The following is a 20005-nucleotide window of genomic DNA, read 5'->3' on the forward strand; positions in this document are numbered from 1 at the left end:
CTACGGACCCCAGAAACTACTGACCAATCTCCCTCCTCCCCTTCATGGCTAAAGTCACAGAGAAGACCGCCAACATCCAACTAAGAAAATTCATTGAAGAGAACGCCTTCCTCGACCCCTCCCAATCCGGATTCCGCAGCAACCACAGCACAGAGACCACTCTACTCGCAGCTACTGATGACATGCGCACCCTCCTAAACCAGGGCCACACAGCGGCACTGATCCTATTCAACCTCTCTGCAGCCTTTGACACCATCTCCCACCACACGCTCACCTCCAGACTCCACGACGCCGGCATACGGGGAACCGCCCTCGAATGGCTCCACTCCTTCCTTACTGGTAGAAACCAAAGAATCAAACTGCCGCCCTTCCTCTCCAAATCCACAGAGATCAACTGTGGAGTACCCCAAGGATCATCACTCATTCCTAAGCTCTTCAACATCTACATGGCCCCTCTCACCGCCATCGTCAGACTGAATGGTCTCAGCATAGTATCCTATGCCGATGACACTCAGCTCATCCTCTCCATCACCAAGGACCCCATCACCACCAGTCTCTGCTTCCACGGAAGGAATGAAAGACGTCGCATCTTGGATGAGCACAGCTGCCTGAAGCTCAACTCGGAGAAGACTGAGGTCCTTGGACCCTCCCACTCTGCATGGGACAACACCTGGTGGCCCACCCACCTCGTCAGCCCCCACGGACCATGCCCGGAACCTCTGCATCGTACTCAGCTCCTCCCTCTCCATGACCCGACAGATCAACGCCATTGCCTCCACCTGTTTCAACACCCTCCGCATCCTTGGGAAAACCTTCGACTGGATCCCCACCGAATCAAAGAAGTCCATCACTCATGCTCTCATAACCAGCAGACTGGACCACGGAAACGCCCTCTAGGCTAGAATCAATAAGCCTCTGCTCCGCAAGCTCCAGACCATAAAGAACACAGCAGCCAGACTCATCCTCGACATCCCTTGACACGAACACATCACCCAACACCTGCGAGACCTCCACTGGCTTCCCATCGAGAAGAGAGTAACCTTCAAGATACTCACCCATGCCTTCAAATGCCTCCACAACACCGGACACCAATATCTCAACGAAAGAATCTCCTTCCACGTACCCAGGAGAAACCTCCGATCCGCCAACCTCACCCTCGCCGAAGCATCCGCAGAGCAGGAACCGGTGGAAGATCCTTCTCCTACATCGCGGCTAAGACCTGGAACGGGCTCCCGATCCACATCTGCATATCTTCAGGAAGACCCTCAAGACCAGGCTCTTTGACTGACCGGAGATGCTCCCCCGTGCCTTGAGACCCTCACGGGTAAGTAGCGCGCTTCATAATTCCCTGATTGATTGAAGGAAGTTACTTTTATTTAAAAGCAAATATCACACGCCTCACACATTGAGTACACAATATTGCTGTTTTAGATGACTGTTCTTCTCGAGGCTCGCATGAGGGGCAAGCAGCATAACTGTAGCCTAGTCTAGGCATGACCACATTACCTCTCATGAGTCAACAGAAGAGTCCAAACTTAAGTTGGACCAATGACCTCTGAACACAGCACCCTGCTCAACCACAAAAAGGCTGAGGCTGGGCCCAAGGTTCTCTTACATTTCAAATCAGCTTGCTTTCTAAATCACCAAGAGGAAGAGAAAATCATTCCATGTTCTTTGTAAGTGGGATTTGAAGTGGACTGTGCAGTTGTTACCATATTCCAGACAGAGAGTGGAAGGCCAGGGAGTGGGCACACTGTCCTCTCTAATCAAGGCAGGCACTCGTTTACTGGGATTGGCTCTATCAGAGGATGATGATTCGACCAAGAATGACATACTTTGGAAAGCTTACTTCTGCCTTAGCCCACCCCTAAAGGGACTCTAGACACCCAAGCTGATGGCTTCAGCGCACCATTTGGTTTTGTTATGCCTGGCACAGTGAGTACAACGTCTTTAGTAAGGCCAATTCTGAGACAAAGGTCTTGGGTTGGAAATAAGGTCCCCTCATCCCTCTTGCCATCATTCCCATGAGTCCCTCTCTCTCCTCAGTTCAAATTTCTTTCATGGCTGGCAGGGAATGTTCCGTACATGTCTTCTTCTCTCGCAATTGTTCCGTGCCTCTCCTCTGGCCACTATACTTTCTTTTTAAACCTCCCAAGTCTCATTCTTGCCGTTTTCCATTAGTCTTCTGTTGATATTTTGAGCAGTGCCTCCAATCCATGGCCTTTCTGTTGTTCCTCTCTTTCTCCCTAAAAGGCTTTCTGTAATACTCCTTGGTGGTTTAACTGTGTCTTGAATGGATTGCTCCTCTCCTGCTCCAGAGTAAACTCAATGTAATATCTCGGATAGATTAACACTGCATCTAACGGGATGGCTTTCATGCTATCAATATTGTACCTCTTGGTGGTTTAACAGGGCACAGAATTAATTTATCTTCTGTCACTCCTGAGTAAACTCACTCTAATGAACCATGACACTTTAACTGTGCCTCCAATAGGTTGATCATCTGCCACTCCGGATAGACTCCTTATGAAACTCTGTGGTGGCTTAACAATGCCTCCAAAGATTTGGCTGCTATTGTGCCACTAACTGATCTCCATGTAAAACAATCAGTTACACTGATACCACATCATAGGTTTCCATGTATGATTCTGCTAATCCAAACGATGGTAAGTATCTGCATGCATGGCTACATCTATTCGCACATGCTTTGCAACACCTTTGCTTACGTAGAGCGATATACAGTGCACTGTGCACACACATCATCAAACCTCAAACACCTCGTCAACATGACCCAAATATGGCACACTAAAAAAACGCCCTTACAACCATTCACTACAAAGACCACCCAGGAACTCAATGTAAATTGGAGCACTTGACAGCCTCACCAGGTGGATGAAGTGCTATGTAAATAAAAAAAGTGGGCCACCCAGAAAAATAGTTTAGGCCTTGCGTTGGGTGTATAAAGCACAATATAAATGCCTCTATAATACAATGCAAAACTATCTTCATAAATGTTTCTAGTAGGGGTGGGCTGAACTCTCAGAGTTTTACTCTGCGGAATTCCACGAAGTTACATAAAAACACAGCAAGATTCCGTGGAGTTCCGCCCACCCCTAGAAAAAATTTGGCATGTTAAAGAACAATCCTGAGGGGGTGAGATGACAGTGGATGGTAGCTGTGGTGTACCCCAAGAGAAAGCACGCATTGAAGCACAAATGAACTGTCATTGAAGCCATTCTGACCTGCCGGTCACGCAGACTTACTGAAGCACTTTTCCATTCGTGTGATATAAATGTTTTATTTTAGGGCGCATATTGATCACCACAACCTGATTAGTGAGTGCGGTTCCTCTGAAGAACAAGGGAACAGTGGTAGGTTTTCAGGATCCTGGAATCCTGGAAGGATCGAGGCGGCAGCGTGTGATCACTTTACAAAGAAACAAATATAGCGTCTGAAAACCTTTGCTTTCGGGGGCAGGTGAACAACTTCTGCACTAGCTCTATACATTTTTAACACTCAGATCGCAGCATTTCATGTAACTCTCATGATATCCAAGACTGTTACTATACAAAACAAAATTTCAGGTTTTTCTCTCCCAAAGCCTAATTACTCCAAACTCAAATTGCCTGATTAGGGTGAAACTAGCCTCCAAGAGAGCTCAACAGGTACCATTCGAATGGTAAGAATGTAAACAAGAAGTATGACCAATCAGGTGTCAAGGATTAAAAAACAAGTGTGTTTTTCAATTTAGGAGGACCTAACTGCCCTCCCGGTGAATAATTCAGGTAAGCAGAGCTCAGCGCTGTTGTATGAGAGGTTTTGATTTAGGATAGATCCATATGCTGGTGTGGTGTAGAGAAGAGGAGAGGCTGCATAAAAGTGGTCAGAGAGCACTTCGCTGGACATTGGGAGAGACTTGATGAACAGTTAGAACCTGATTGGACTCGAAACAAAGATCAGCTGTGACTTAAATGTTCAAATGTACAAAGTAGAGGTAGTAAAATGTGAGGCATGGCTGAATCATGGCAATACAACCTGCTATGAAAGCAGGTCCCTAGCCTACCACGTAAATAGGACGTTGACGTAATCAACGCAGCAATAATGTTCGGGCAGGAACAACAAACATGGGGTTTAAAATACTGTTCATTCTTGGGCCATCTAGCAGACAGTGGTACTCACGCCGTATTGTAGTGTGTGTTGGGATGACCAGCCACCCCCTCCTTCTCCATAACTCCGCCCCAGCATCCGGTATTATGCGGCATCATCCACAGAACACACTGATGTTAACTGTTAGCTAAAGTACTGCCATTGAGTTGCAGCAGTCAGTCATAACTCTGAATAACCAGCAAAACAAACCATTCTTGGCACTCACAACCTAAAAGAGAGTTCGATACAAGTTTGTGCTTAAGACCTATGAAAGTGATTACATAAACACTTGTAGGGGAAAACGGATTCTTCTGCATGTAGGAATCTGTTTTGTGAGTATTTTTATACGATTCTATAGCGAGTTATTTATGAAGTTAAGAGATGCGCCAAGCGTGGAATTGTCACACGCTGCATTCGCTGGCACTCAAGTTATGGTAAAGTTGGGCTCTTCAGGGTACTGTCACCACTCACCAGCTGGGATCATTTATCCCTGAAGTGACTCTCAAGCACATTACCCATTCTGATGCACTGCTGGTAGGAGTCTGAGCTCCTCTCTTGGTGATCGTTCATACTGATGAGAGATATGAAGGTCCAAAGGAAGTGAGTAGTAGTAGCGTGCAAAGTTTCAGATCAGAATTGTTCAACAAGCCCTATTCGCTTTGAATAAAATGGCCAAAACAGGCCCTCTCCTATATACTGATGATGATAGGTGAGTTAAGAAGGGAGGAAAAGACTTCCGTTGTTGCGCATAGCTGAGCAGACAGTTAGGGCCAGTTGGCAAACTTCACGATGTGGCAGTTGGTGAAGTTTTTGCCAAACTCCGTGTTCCAAGTGGAGCGCGGAGTGGCAAAACTGCGAACTCCACAGGCGGAGCTAACTGTACCACCTATCACTAGCTTATTGTATACTTTTTGTGGAAGTCTGTCAGTGGATTGCCTGTCTTACTGCTGTTTAGTGCTGTTAGGCATTTACTGCTCGTGAATTATCTATTTTTATACACTAACACTAATAGAAGGTAAAGTAAGGTTTCATGAGCACTTTTAATATTTTATTGCATTTTATTTGGCAATATAATTCTTTTAGAAGCAATTCTTTTTAAGTGGTTTAATTTTTCTTTTACACAAGACGTTGAATTATATTTCAAATCACAATCACAGGACTAGACATACTTTATTAAACAAGACATGCTTTGTGATCTTCTTACCTTAATATAGGCAGTGCTCTTCACAATAATCAGTGTATGAAATGTATTTGCTACATAACTCTACCCTTATAAACTGGTTCATCCATGAACATTTAGCTATATTCTAGACATCCCTCTGTTTGAATATCCGAACACTGAGAAGGTGGCAACAAATGTTTATGACATAACACCACTGACATAAATTACTTGCCTCAATGGTATTCACTGTCAGAAATGTCCACTGTCCTGCCCCAAACATCTCTAATTAATGGCACAGCTATAAGGAAGAGTTAGCTGGGATCTTCAATAAACTAGGCCCTACTAAAATCAAACAAGAATATAAAAATAACAAGCCTGCAGACCGATTCAATGCAGACATCATTTAATAAAGATTGTCTATATGTGCATATGAAAGAAGGTTGAGAAAATCCCCATACCCTCTAATCTCTCGTCCCTCCGTAAGGAAAGGAAAGCTTACAAAAAAACCTTTTCATTTAGATATTGGCGTTGTTGAAAGAACGGCATAAAGAAGTGCTATTCCTAGCCCACGAAATCCCCAGTTCCCCTGCTCTATTTAGATTCTGGGAAAGTATTGGATTATTGTTAGAAGAGCCTCTGTTGGCTTAACCAATGATAACCCCTGACCCAGCCGTCTGTTTGCCTTAGGATTACTGGATCACAGGGATGGGCACCAACGCAATTGAAAGTGCAGTGAATCACTGACGACAATTAGGGCTCACAACTGCAACCCCTAACCACCCGTTGTGATCCCTGCCACCTTGCTTGCAATCCCTGGCTGTTTGTTAGCCTTGGAAAGCACTCTGGTGGCATAAAATCATCCGCAGTATGAGCAGCGCTCGATTGCACTGCTATGCTGAAGATCTGCCTGCAGAGACATCATAGGGACCTGCAAGCTGGGCCTGGGTGGGGGAAAGAGCTTGTCTCACTTGTTGCCATGGTGACCCTGAGCCAGGCTGGCCGGCATAGTCCTTGATTTTATACATAGTATGTATCTGCTGCAGGACTGGGCCAGGAAGCTGATCGAACAAGCATGAAGTGCACGTAGCATGGCTGGGCATGATTGGACAGTGATTAAGTAGACATCCCACAGCTAGCAGTACATGTGTGCAAGTGCAAGCATGCACCTGCTGCACCCTACCCTGGCTGAGGGTGTGGTGCCCGGTGCAGTATGTGTACCACCTTGTTTGGGACCACCGACCAGGTCCACGGGACGTCAATCTTGTACTGCCTCTGAGTCAAACTCGTGGGTGCAAGGTGTCAACATTGTGACTGACTAGAATCAAGATAAGTTCAGGACCAGGCCTTGAGTGACTTGCTTCACTTAATTGCCACTCTCTGACTGAGTCAGACGGTCGGACCTCGGGTGGGCCACAGGGCAGGTGAGGTTGTGTGAGAGTGAGACTTGGTGAGTCATCACATCGACTCGACTAGAGTTGCGACTCTCCGACTCCCCTTGTGGTGGTACTAGTTGTTGTGACTCCTGTGAGCTGCGGGCCCTGGGCAAACCTCTAACAGAAGCAACAAGTAAAGTAAAATAAGATTATCTGTTTTTAGGAAGTTGACACAAGACTTTCAAATGCCCTGCAAAACTTCGGAAATTATTCTTAATGAGAGCGCATTTCAGGTTCAACCCTTCTATTGGTCTAGCCATTGGTTAGATAATCTGAATAACACATTAATTGCCATTGTTTTATGTTAAACACTGTATCCGTGTAGCCATAGCATGCACATGCCGTTGAGTGGGTGCTGGTAGACTGGCCAACAAGACATTGTCTGTTTTGAACACTACCAAGGTCGGAATGGCTATACTGGGCATCGGACGATGTGCGGGCATTTCCCTGTGAGACTGCAAGGGTGAGGGGGCTGGGTTTTGTTAGTGGGGCCAGTTTTGTAGCCGTGCAATAGTTTTAAAAGCACTACAAAGTTCCTTGTATATTCAGCAGTTTTAAACAACAATAAAAGTGTCAAGCTAACTCTGGTGATTTATTAATGTACCTTCTGGAGAGAGAGTGCTCCCACCAGACTTGATTGATAATTTGCAATCCTTGACCATCTTTTCCAAGATAGTTACATTAGCTTATTCTTTTGGTTCTGCGCTGTATAGAGAGCCTAATCTTGGCACATCACCATACCTGCCAAACTTCAACTCAAACTACTCTGCGGTATCAGCAATTTTAGACTAAAAAGATTTGAAAAGTGCTGTACAGGCACCTGTGGTATCCCACATTAATTATGAACATTTTCTACTAACGGGATTATTGAATACCCAAGTTACCCCCTCAAAGCCATCTTCCACTCAGGAGATAGGCTGATCACTGGCACAGGAAAATGTGACAGAATAACACCCTCAAATCTCTGAATGTCTCACTCTTGGAGCACACTGTACCTATAAGACTGTATGTCTCACAGAAAGAGCCTTACACCTAAATGTCTCTACCTGTCTCACTCACTAAAAACTAGAATTGCGTAGCGCAAATAGAATCCCAACAGTCTACCTCCCAGTTTCAACACAAAGGGTCTCATTTCAATGTCAGGTGGACTTATGTCTGCTTGACACTGTTGGGGTTTGAAACCTTAGGTCAGCGGTTCCGACTACAGGATTAGGATGCAACCATTTTTCAACGGAAGCTTGTGTGGGGGGTGGAAAAGGCCCACAGCACATGCTTCAATTGGAAAATGGATGTATGTAAACATCCCTGACTGCGTGGAAGGCACCATGCGGTGCCTGACACATGGTGCAGGGATGCTTAGGGGGGCACCATAGGTGCCTCCAAAGCCACATAGCGGACGGGCAGGGGGGATAGAGCCCTCCTAGGGGCCCCCAAAGTCACTTTCCAACAGCCTTTCCATGCAGAAAGACCTACATGGACAGGCTGTCGGAAACCGACATCATAATCCCAACAGCGGAGACGAAGCTGACTCCACTGTCATTCAAGGGATTACAATTCCGCTCCTCTACCGACAGGCTCTGTGAGCCAGTTGGAAGAGGAGCTGAATCCTCCCGCAGGTTTCCCTCCAATCGCTGTCATCATCACAATACGCCAGTTGGAGGGAAACCCTGGATGTCAGGCGGAAAGCCTAATCCACATGGTCAGATGGCTTTCCACCCGACATCCAAATCGGGCCCACTGTGTTTCAAAGCGAATTCCAGGCTCAAACACCCGTGTCGGGGAATGCCCTCAGGATATGTAATGCCCTCCCTAAAGCTATTAGATTAGCTTCCACACTCTCAATTTTCTTATCTAAGAATAAAGATCATTTACTAAATGAGACCTAATTAATTTTGTTTCATTGAAGTGTGGAAGCATATGTCTGAAGTCAGACATAATTTTGTACTTGTGGATGCTGTTTTCTTTTCTGATTTCCCCCTATTATTGTATGAGCCTCTCGTTCTTGTCATTAAGTGTACTGTGGCACTGTTATGTAAACTGTCTATTGTAGAGTTAAGCTTGTGCTGAAGCCCTTACAGGGTCTAGAAGACCAAGGCCAAGAACTATAAATAAATGTAAAAATAAATGTAGATTCGCTTGCTACAAATTGCAACGGATGTGTTTTTGTTCGGCTTGTGTTGTATTTGGTGAGAGGGCACACGAGCAATTGTATGAATGTAGTATGGATGGGTTTTTGGTATGTACATGGAAATAGGAAAACATACCAAGAAAAGAAACAAAACGAGGAAAAAGAAAAGGAAAAAAAATGTACATTTAAAGACTAGAAAGACAAACAAGAAGGATGAAAAAATAAAAGAAAGAAGCAAATGAAAAAGTGAGAGAAAGAAGTAAAACTCATATGATAAAAGTAAGACAGTAAAAGGCAAACAGCACAAAAAAAGAAAGAATAAATTAAAGACAAAGAATGAAAAGATAAAGAAGAAATCAAAAAAGAAGAGAAAGAAAATAAACAGAAGATAGGACAATAAAAGGAAAGAAGGGAAAAAACCGCCAAGAAAAAGAAACAATCGAGGAAAGAATAGAAATAAAGAAGGAAAATAGAATAGAAAGACAAGAAATAGAAAAACATCAGTAAGCAAGACTGAAAGAAAAGAAAGTAACACAGAGAGAAAGAGGTAATGAAAAGGAAAAAGAACAGGACCATCCTGCTATCCTGGAAGCGACTGATCAACACACGAGCAGGACGATGTCCTCCACAATCTTTAAGAAATGGATAAATAACAACTGTCGGCAGCTACTGCAACTGCGAGGGAAACGGCCTTCACCTCAGATGCGAACCTCATTGTGAAGAGTCTGGAGAAGCAAACAATACTGTATTACCAGGAGGCAATTTAAAGAAGGAAAAAAAACACTCACAACAAAGATCTGGCGTATGACAATGTCTTTGTGTTTCTTATACACTCCAGACAGCCCAACCCACGGGAGCGAAGCGCCTTTTAAAGTATTTTTAGCGAGCGCTTCTGGCATCCACACAAACAAAAGCTGTTGCATGCGAACTCCTTGAATCTGCACGGCGATTCTCAGCATTCAAAGCAATCTTCTCCGTCTAGGGGTTCAGAGGAAGTGTGAGAGGCAGGTCTGAGGCTCAGCGGGGTTATGCATCCGCTGAGATAGTGCAGCAGGCATTATGTTCAGTCGCATCCCTCAGATTTGGAAGGAGACCTTGCTTTGACACGAGGTTTGCTGCCAACCTGCATCTTCAGATCTAGGGGGCGTGGGGTCCATCAATCCACTGGCCGAGGGCTGAAAGCGTGGCACACACTGAAGAGTGCGACCCTGCCCCATGGTGGAAGATGTCCACCTGCTGAGCGAGAGTGACCTCCAGTGTGTGAGGGCCACATTTAATGATTGAAACTATAATTCAAGGTGTGAAACTCCTACCTATGGCGCGAGTCCATTGTCCAAAGTGACACCTAGTAAATGAGACGGTGATCCCAGGGGTGGGACTCACATCTTATGAGTAAGGCTGTGTTCATCTGTGTATGGTGCATAGCCATTCTTTATCAAGACTGTGCTCCTATGTGTGAGACAGTGTCTGATCGTAAATTATGTTATGTGGATTGGTTGAACACGGTTTATCATCCGTGAGAGTATCCAGGTGCTAGGCACTGAGAATAGCTGTGGTCGGTGGCGGGACTAGAGAGCTAGTCGAAGAGCCAGGTCTTCTTTCAGAATTCCAGCAGTGACGTGGGGGTCCTGATGTGGAGAGGAAGGCCGTTCTAGGACTTCGCCGCAAGGTGGGAGAAGGATCGGCCTCCATCTTTGCTACTGCGCATGTAGGGTACTTGGGTGACAGACAGAGAGAGGTAGAGTGAAGGTGTCAACTTGTCAGCAGCAGCTGGCAACATGGTGAGGTGCAATGCCCAAAACGTTCACCACATGGGCTGGCTGCAGGTCCCTGTCCTGGCGCTCTCCTCCACGGTGCTGCCTCGGGCGGAAAGGGAGGGACTTCCTTCCTTGTACAACCAAAACCAACCGGGGCAGCTCCAGGATTGGTTGAAGCAGCTCCAGGATTGGTTGGAGGAGGCTCACCCAGAGCTCATTTTGAGGCTGGGGGCCTGTGTCTGCAATCCCGCTGCTGTTTTTCAGCCTTGGGATTGCAGGCTTTGAAGTACGCATGTGAGACTGGCCAGCTGTAGACAGCCGGCAAATCTCAAATGCGCACTGGCAGGGGGCTGGATTAATAGTGCAATTGCCCTAATCAGCCCTGTCCCATGCCCTCGCGCTGTCCCAACGCGAGCCTGGGACACATTAATAAAATAATATTAATTACCATTTTATTAATGTGTGTGCCTGCTGCGCTCGCAATAGGTGGGCCGACACTCCATCCCCAATAAGTGAAATGAGCCGCAGCTGCTGCTTGTGACGAGGCCTTGGGTGATGCTGTGCCTTGCGACCTGGGGAGCCACTTGAAGATAGGGCATAGCATGCACATAATGAATAACCGGGAGGATTTGATGGCGTTGACTAGTGAGCTTATGGTAAATTTGCCGTTGAGAATGATTCCAAGGTTTCTAGTGAACTCAGTCGGGGTAGGTGTGGGGCAGAGCTCTGACGGCCACGAGAAGTCCCAAGGAGAGTTCTTGTTTCCGAAGATCAGCACTTCCGTCTTGTTTGTGTTGAGCTTCAGGCAGTTTTCCTTCATCCAGTCTGTGATGCTGGTCATGCAATTTTGGAGATTTTCCTGGTGTTGGTGGGATCTTCTGAGAGGGAAAGGATGAGTTGTGTGTCATTGGCGTAAGAGATTATGTTGAGTCCCTGGGATTTGACGATGTTGGCCAGATCTATCATGTGAGTGTTGAAAAGAGTGAAGCATAGATATGAGCTTTGTGGGACTCAGATAATTTCTTTGGGTTCGGAAGTAAGGGTGATGAAGTGCAATCTAAGGTGTAAGACTCGTACCGAATGAGTAAATCTGAGCCTCAAGAAGTGACAGTCCTACCTAATGAGTGAGACTTAGAAGTGAAACTGTGATCTCATAGCAGAACCGACACATATCAGTGAGACTGAGATTCTAGTGTGGCAAACATATTTTAAGTAGGGAATTGTTTTTAGCACAGTCTAAGACTAGACACAAGGGGCCCAATTCACAAAGGTAAACTTACACTTTTGTGTAAGTTTACTACTGTTGGGCATTTACTTACACCAAAAGTCTAACATTAATAGTAGAGACTTACCTTTGTTAATGCCCAATAGTAGTAAAGTAAAATTTTTGGTCTAAGTTTACCTTTGTGAAATCCGAAAAGTAGTAAACTTACACAAAAGTGCAAGTTTACCTCTGTGAATCTGGCCCAAGGTAACCAGTCTATTTTTTAGGGGCATCTGGTTGTCCTGTGCCTTCCAGTCAATATTGCAAAATTAACAATACAAAATTCAACAAAAATGAAGTCGTGATTATTGATATTTGCACTTCTTATTTACAAGCCACAATATCAACAGGAAAATAATTGCTGAATTACACCATTTGACACTTAACACCAAATACTGTAGACTGGATTAAAATTCCGATCAAGTGGACTGTTGTTTGCATTGCTCAACAGGGCCCCTGTCCTGTTCGAGTACCCTAATACTACCAATGTACAAGCCAGGCTCAGAGGGACATGAGGATGTGGTCAGACTTTTTTTTCCCTGAGTTTTGGTGTTAAATAGGGACAATACAGAGCAGATTGGAGGGCACATCTCAATACAGCTCTTCGCAACGCATCACATCATCACGGTGGCAGAGGCATGCATCTTCTCACTGCAATTTCTTTCTATCAAGAGCTGGGTTATATCTCCAAGGGGGAAGTGGTAGGAAAACTGACCTAAAATGCATTCTTGGTTTAGCAGTTCGGTCCATAGAATCCAAGTCAGGAGTGGGAGTGTCCCGTGCTGGCCCTCAACATTGTAAGTAGATGCAGCACGGAGGTCAGGATCGCGCAGCGGCTGGTCGCATGCATCCAAACCGTTTCAAAGAGGTTGGCTCCTGCGTGCCTGTCTAGAGCACAATGACCCGGGCTGTGACTGGACTGCTCCAAAGAGGAAATTAAACGATGTACTAAATTACGGCTACTTCTTAATAGGTGGAAAATGAAAGAATCAGCACAAATTTATATAAGGCCCCAAAACTTCATTTGATACATTTTAACAATTGAATAGACATTTTTCAACGTGAAATCATGCATCAAGAATGGATTCCAAGTTCATATAAGAATCATTGAGTATATTTAATACAGATTACCCAGACAGATTAACAGTTTTAACACTAGTGCAATGATTCAATACGATTTATTTATGTTTCCATTTCAATAGGATAGTCAGGTTTTACTTTATTGTCTGGTTTTAGCAATGATTAATATTGTGTTCTTTGCCGTCTTGAAAAAAAACTGTGTTGTTTTAAGGCGTATCCAAGATGGCGCCTGAGTGAGAGTGATCTTTTGGAGCCCTGCTGGCCGCTTTCTGCATTGGGGCAGATGCCAACGTTCTTTTCTCACCGGGGACTGACTCTGGAATGGCACCTGACTGACTCTTATGATGAGAGCGCTCCTGATCCGGGCAGTACCTCCTTTCATGGAGTGTTGGTCTGGGACTCCGAGGCGATTCCAACACACTTAGACTGGCTACACAAGCTATAGATATATGATGGGACTGGAGAAATTCACAGCAGTGGACACCCAAACGTTAACCTTGTATGATAAGAACCGGGGGCCATGCATCTGATACCTGTCGGGTGAATTTAGAGAGCTGACCTGCCCAATATACTTAAGAGTTCTCCATCTGACTCAAACTGATCGTGAGCCCACCATTCTGGTAGATGGTGGTCGATCTCAGCCTCTCTCATACCCCCCCCCCATTTCTATCATATAACTGGTGTCTTGTCCTCCCCTTAGGTAAGCACACGCCTCTACATTTTCTCCCACCCTATCCTGAATGTTCTTCTCCCCGTTCTTGTATACCTTGACCTCTAATGTTGTAAGTTTAACCAATGCGTCCCCACCTGCCAATGGATGTAGGTGGGCTGATTATTGTGCCCTGTTGCCTATAATAATAATAAAAGAGATCTTAAACCTAAGTGAATGTTGCCTAGTTATGGAACGGAGCTGTGTTTTCACCATTGCAATTTTAGTATTAGCAAAGCCAATAGGTCTTTCCTATGAGAGCTATTGGCTTTGGCAATGTTTTGTAGCCATGCTGTAAAGCAAAGCAGATGCTTTGTAGTGTAGCTAAACACATTTTAAAAAGTTGAATGATGCTGTCAGGGCTAATGCTCTGAATGCATCATAGTCCTTTTAAAAAAAAAAGTTTTTCGTTATGCTGCACAGCAGCCACAGACCTATAAAGCATAGCTATAAACCATTGCCAACGTCGGCAATGCCATGTTGTACAGCATGAACAAAAGCCGATGGCAGAGCCGATAGCCTCAAAGACAAGATCTATTGGTTTCTCAATGCTTGCTAGATCTCAGCACAACATCTCTGTGATTATGAGCAAATCAAATAATCGCCCCATACGTGAAAAAAATAAAAATATTACATTTGCCAAAAAATCCTATCACATAAAGAAAGCAACTGCAGCAAAGGCCATGTCTTAGTGAAAATTCATTTAAAAACAGATAACATCTCTTGTCAAACTAAACATCCATTTCAAAGAAGAACAGGGCTTCTTTGGAGTGTTTGCGGCATAGTAAAACATAGATATAAATGGTAAGAGGTTCAATAAAAACAACAGGGAAAATGCAAAAGTAAAATTAGCACCTCAATCACAGCGCCATCAGCGGAAGGACAGTAATCAAGCTGTAGCAATCAGTACTTGGCCCATGCTCCAGTTGAAAGAAGAGGAAGTGAAGCCAGCAAACGGTGGCTAATTGGAAGGCTGCAAAGAAGAGTGGCAATCAAGCCAACAAATGTTAAACAATGGGCAGTCTGCAAGCCCATTGTTGTATACAATAACTCTTGCAAGCAAGAGCGTAAGCAGTGCATACGCTGTCACAAGCAAGACCTAAAAATTACCATTCAATATTTGCAGTGATGATAGTAGCCATAAAATCCAAATGCATTCTTGAGTGTGCGAGTCTGCTTAAGGAAGAGAGCGAAAAAGTGAAAGAACTTTTGAGGCATACCGCCTTTACAAAAATGCCCTTACCATGCAGTGCCTTCACAACACAGCCTTCATCACTCAGGTAGGTATTTGTGCTTTGCATATATTTAAGGTATGTATATATATATATATATATATATATATATATATATATATATATATATATATATATATTACCTACTGGCGGTCGCCAGTAGGTAGTTATAGTTAGGACCACGTTTCCATAGGAAATCCGCAACATTCTATTTTGAATAACTTTGGCGCCGGTTGACGAATCCTCGCGAATTTTTCAAAATAGGTGGGGCGCTACGCTCCGCTCCTACCCTGAAAGTCTCGGGGGGATTCGTCAAGCGGGGGCTGAGATAAAAGGGGGGTCCCAAAACGCGTTTTTCCCATGCATTTTTCCTTAGGACCTTTAGACACAGCTACAGCCCGAACGGCTGAACAGAATTACTTGAAATTTGGCAGAGAGGTAGTCCTCAGGTCAAGGAAGTGCCTTTTGTAGGTTTGGTGTAAATCTGTTCAGTAGATTCTGAGAAAATAGCCTTTAAATCAATATATATATCTGAGCCAGCTTACGGTGCGCTTACGGTGCGCTTACCGTACGCATACGGTGGCGTGCGCGAGCGCGATTCTGATTGGCCCTTAGATCTTAGCAAACATTCGAATCGGTCGAAACCAGGAAGCGGCGGCCGCCATTTTCTCTCTCGCACTCTGACAGGGGGTTGAAAAACAAAGTGCAAAAACATGTAAAGGGGCTGTTTACACAGCTCCCAAGCACCTAGCCATGTCGAGGGAGTCCCCAACGATCCCCCAAGTGAAAAAAGGCAATTTTAATTTTTTCGAAAATTTCGCCGATTACGCTTACCGTACGCGTATGGTAAGAAATAATAAAAAAAGAAAAAATATCCACATTCTCCCCACCCCGTGTGCAAAAGGTGCCCGAAGGGCACCTTTTGTGCATGGCTAATCAGAGCTAGACAAAACATATATTTTACCTGTCACAACGATGCTCATCATATGTCCTCCATGTGCGCATGGTGCGCGAAGCGCATCGTGCGTTCATGGCCCATCTAGCGTAACGTGGGCACGCGGTGCGCGAAGCGCACCGTGCGCGCACGGAACGAACTGCGTTAAGTGGGCGCGCACACCACAAATGGCGTAAAGTAACTTAGCATTTAAAAAACCGTACAAATTCAGTGAAAAAACCATAGGTTTCACACACGTTATAGTTAGGAATTAGCATTTAAAAAACCTTGCAAATTCACTGAAAAAACCATAGGTTTCACACATGTTATAGTTAGCTGGACATTTTACTGATAAAAAACCAATGAAATTCCCCCGTTATAGTTACTGTAGGCAACTATAACTCACGCGACCGTAATCCTCTGCTGATGACATATGTGTCTTTATGAAAAAAAAATATTTGTAATATATGTATAGCTAAAATTTAATGGAAGAAGACATGGGCAAATAAGTGTCTAAATACAGTATTAGCATCAGCAGAGGATTACGGTCGCGTGAGTTATAGTTGCCTACAGTAACTATAACGGGGGAATTTCATTGGTTTTTTATCAGTAAAATGTCCAGCTAACTATAACATGTGTGAAACCTATGGTTTTTTCAGTGAATATATATATATATATATATATATATATATATATATAATATATATATATATATATATATATATATATATATATATATATATATATATTATCTACTGGCGGTCGCCAGTAGATAGTTATAGTTAGGACCGTGTTTCCATAGGAAATCTGAAAATTCTATTTTGAATAACTTTGGCGCTGGTTGACGAATCCTCGTGAATTTTTCAAAATAGGTGGGGCGCTCCGCTCCGCTCCTTCCCTGAAAGTCTTGGGGTGATTAGTCAAGCGGGGGCCGAGAAAAAAGGGGGGTCCCAAAACACGTTTTCCCCATGCATTTTTCCATAGGACCTTTAGTCGAAGGTACAGCCCGAACGGCTGAACAGAATTACGTGAAATTTGGCAGAGAGGTAGCCATAAGGTCAAGGAAGTGCCTTTTGAAGGTCTCGTGTAAATCTGTTCAGTATTTCCGGAGAAAATAGCATTTAAAACCATATCAATATCTATACGCGCGCACCGTGTGCGCACCCTGCCGTGCGCGAGCGCAATTCTGATTGGTTGTTAGATGTCAGTAAACATTTGAATCGGTCGAAATCAGGAAGTGGCAGCCGCCATTTTGTCTCTCGCAGTCTGGGGCAGTGAAAAACAAGGGTGGGGACCGTGAAAAGGGGCAGGGTGGACAGTTCCTGACCCCCTAGCCTTTGTCAGGGGGTCACTGAAGGACCCCCAAGGGTGAAAAAAACATTTATTTTTTTGTCGAAAATGTGCGGGGTGTGCGCACGGAGCGCGTACGGTGCGCGCACGGCACGCACAACGCTTCGTGGGCGCACGGTGAAAAACCTGAATAGATACATAACTTAGCATTTTAAAAACCATACAACTTCACTTAAAAAAACCATAGGTTTCACACACGTTATAGTTAGGAATTAGCATTTAAAAAACCTTGCAAATTCACTTAAAAAACCATAGGTTTCACACATGTTATAGTTAGCTGGATATTTCCCTCGTAAAAAAACAATGAAATTCCCCCGTTATAGTTAGTGCAGGCAACTATAACTCACGCGACCGCAATCCTCTGCTGATGACGTCAGATATTACATCACTGATTACATATGTGTCTTTCTGAAAAATAAATATTTGTAATATATGTATAGCTAAAGATTAATGGAAGAAGACATGGGTAAATAGGTGTCTAAATACAGTGATGTAATATCTGACGTCATCAGCAGAGGATTGCGGTCGCGTGAGTTATAGTTGCCTGCACTAACTATAACGGGGGAATTTCATTGGTTTTTTACGAGGGAAATGTCCAGCTAACTATAACATGTGTGAAACCTATGTTTTTTTAAGTGAATATATATATATATATATATATATATATATATATATATATATATATATATATATATATATATATATATATATATATATATATATATATCCAACTCCAAAAGTGCCCTGAGGCGAGGACACGCCAACAGCAGGCTGATAAAACACCATTTATTCACGGGAACACCGGCCTCCCCAGTCCGATTTCAAGTTAATTCCTAACACTTTTCAGAGCTTTCACAGCTTCTTCGTCAGAGGAAAAGGAATTGCAGTATAGTGATAAACCGTCCCCAGGCACCATTCACCGCATGCGTAAGACAAACACCGATTAATCCCACATGGGCTTTCAGGTGAGTAAAATAGACGGCATGCTGGAACCTGTAGTCATTTTTTTTTGGAGCAACAATAACCCCCCAGTGGGTCCCGTAAAAGCTGCAATGTGCAATGTTTTTGGTCCATATCTATTACCCCAGTGGGCCTCAGAACTGGGATGGCAGGTCATACATTTCCTTTGCCGCTGTACCATGAATACGACCCAACACCATGTCAAATCATTGGCCCCATGTTTAGAAATCCCATGGTGGCGTGGCCTCTGCGGCCGGGCTGTCGCAATTCAATCCAACTCCAAAAGTGCCCTGAGGCGAGGACACGCCAACAGCAGGCTGGTAAAACACCATTTATTCACGGGAACACCGGCCTCTCCAGTCCGATTTCAAGTTAATTTCTAATTTAAAGCTTATATACATATATATATATTCACTGAAAAAACCATAGGTTTCACACACGTTATAGTTAGGAATTAGCATTTAAAAAACCTTGCAAATTCACTGAAAAAACCATAGGTTTCACACATGTTATAGTTAGCTGGACATTTTACTGATAAAAAACCAATGAAATTCCCCCGTTATAGTTACTGTAGGCAACTATAACTCACGCGACCGTAATCCTCTGCTGATGACATATGTGTCTTTATGAAAAAAAAATATTTGTAATATATGTATAGCTAAAATTTAATGGAAGAAGACATGGGCAAATAAGTGTCTAAATACAGTATTAGCATCAGCAGAGGATTACGGTCGCGTGAGTTATAGTTGCCTACAGTAACTATAACGGGGGAATTTCATTGGTTTTTTATCAGTAAAATGTCCAGCTAACTATAACATGTGTGAAACCTATGGTTTTTTCAGTGAATATATATATATATATATATATATATATATATATATATATATATATATATATATATATATATATATATATATTATCTACTGGCGGTCGCCAGTAGATAGTTATAGTTAGGACCGTGTTTCCATAGGAAATCTGAAAATTCTATTTTGAATAACTTTGGCGCTGGTTGACGAATCCTCGTGAATTTTTCAAAATAGGTGGGGCGCTCCGCTCCGCTCCTTCCCTGAAAGTCTTGGGGTGATTAGTCAAGCGGGGGCCGAGAAAAAAGGGGGGTCCCAAAACACGTTTTCCCCATGCATTTTTCCATAGGACCTTTAGTCGAAGGTACAGCCCGAACGGCTGAACAGAATTACGTGAAATTTGGCAGAGAGGTAGCCATAAGGTCAAGGAAGTGCCTTTTGAAGGTCTCGTGTAAATCTGTTCAGTATTTCCGGAGAAAATAGCATTTAAAACCATATCAATATCTATACGCGCGCACCGTGTGCGCACCCTGCCGTGCGCGAGCGCAATTCTGATTGGTTGTTAGATGTCAGTAAACATTTGAATCGGTCGAAATCAGGAAGTGGCAGCCGCCATTTTGTCTCTCGCAGTCTGGGGCAGTGAAAAACAAGGGTGGGGACCGTGAAAAGGGGCAGGGTGGACAGTTCCTGACCCCCTAGCCTTTGTCAGGGGGTCACTGAAGGACCCCCAAGGGTGAAAAAAACATTTATTTTTTTGTCGAAAATGTGCGGGGTGTGCGCACGGAGCGCGTACGGTGCGCGCACGGCACGCACAACGCTTCGTGGGCGCACGGTGAAAAACCTGAATAAATACATAACTTAGCATTTTAAAAACCATACAACTTCACTTAAAAAAACCATAGGTTTCACACACGTTATAGTTAGGAATTAGCATTTAAAAAACCTTGCAAATTCACTTCAAAAACCATAGGTTTCACACATGTTATAGTTAGCTGGATATTTCCCTCGTAAAAAAACAATGAAATTCCCCCGTTATAGTTAGTGCAG

Source organism: Triturus cristatus, chromosome 4_1 (assembly GCF_964204655.1).
Source record: "Triturus cristatus chromosome 4_1, aTriCri1.1, whole genome shotgun sequence".
Taxonomy (NCBI): Eukaryota; Metazoa; Chordata; class Amphibia; order Caudata; family Salamandridae; genus Triturus; species Triturus cristatus.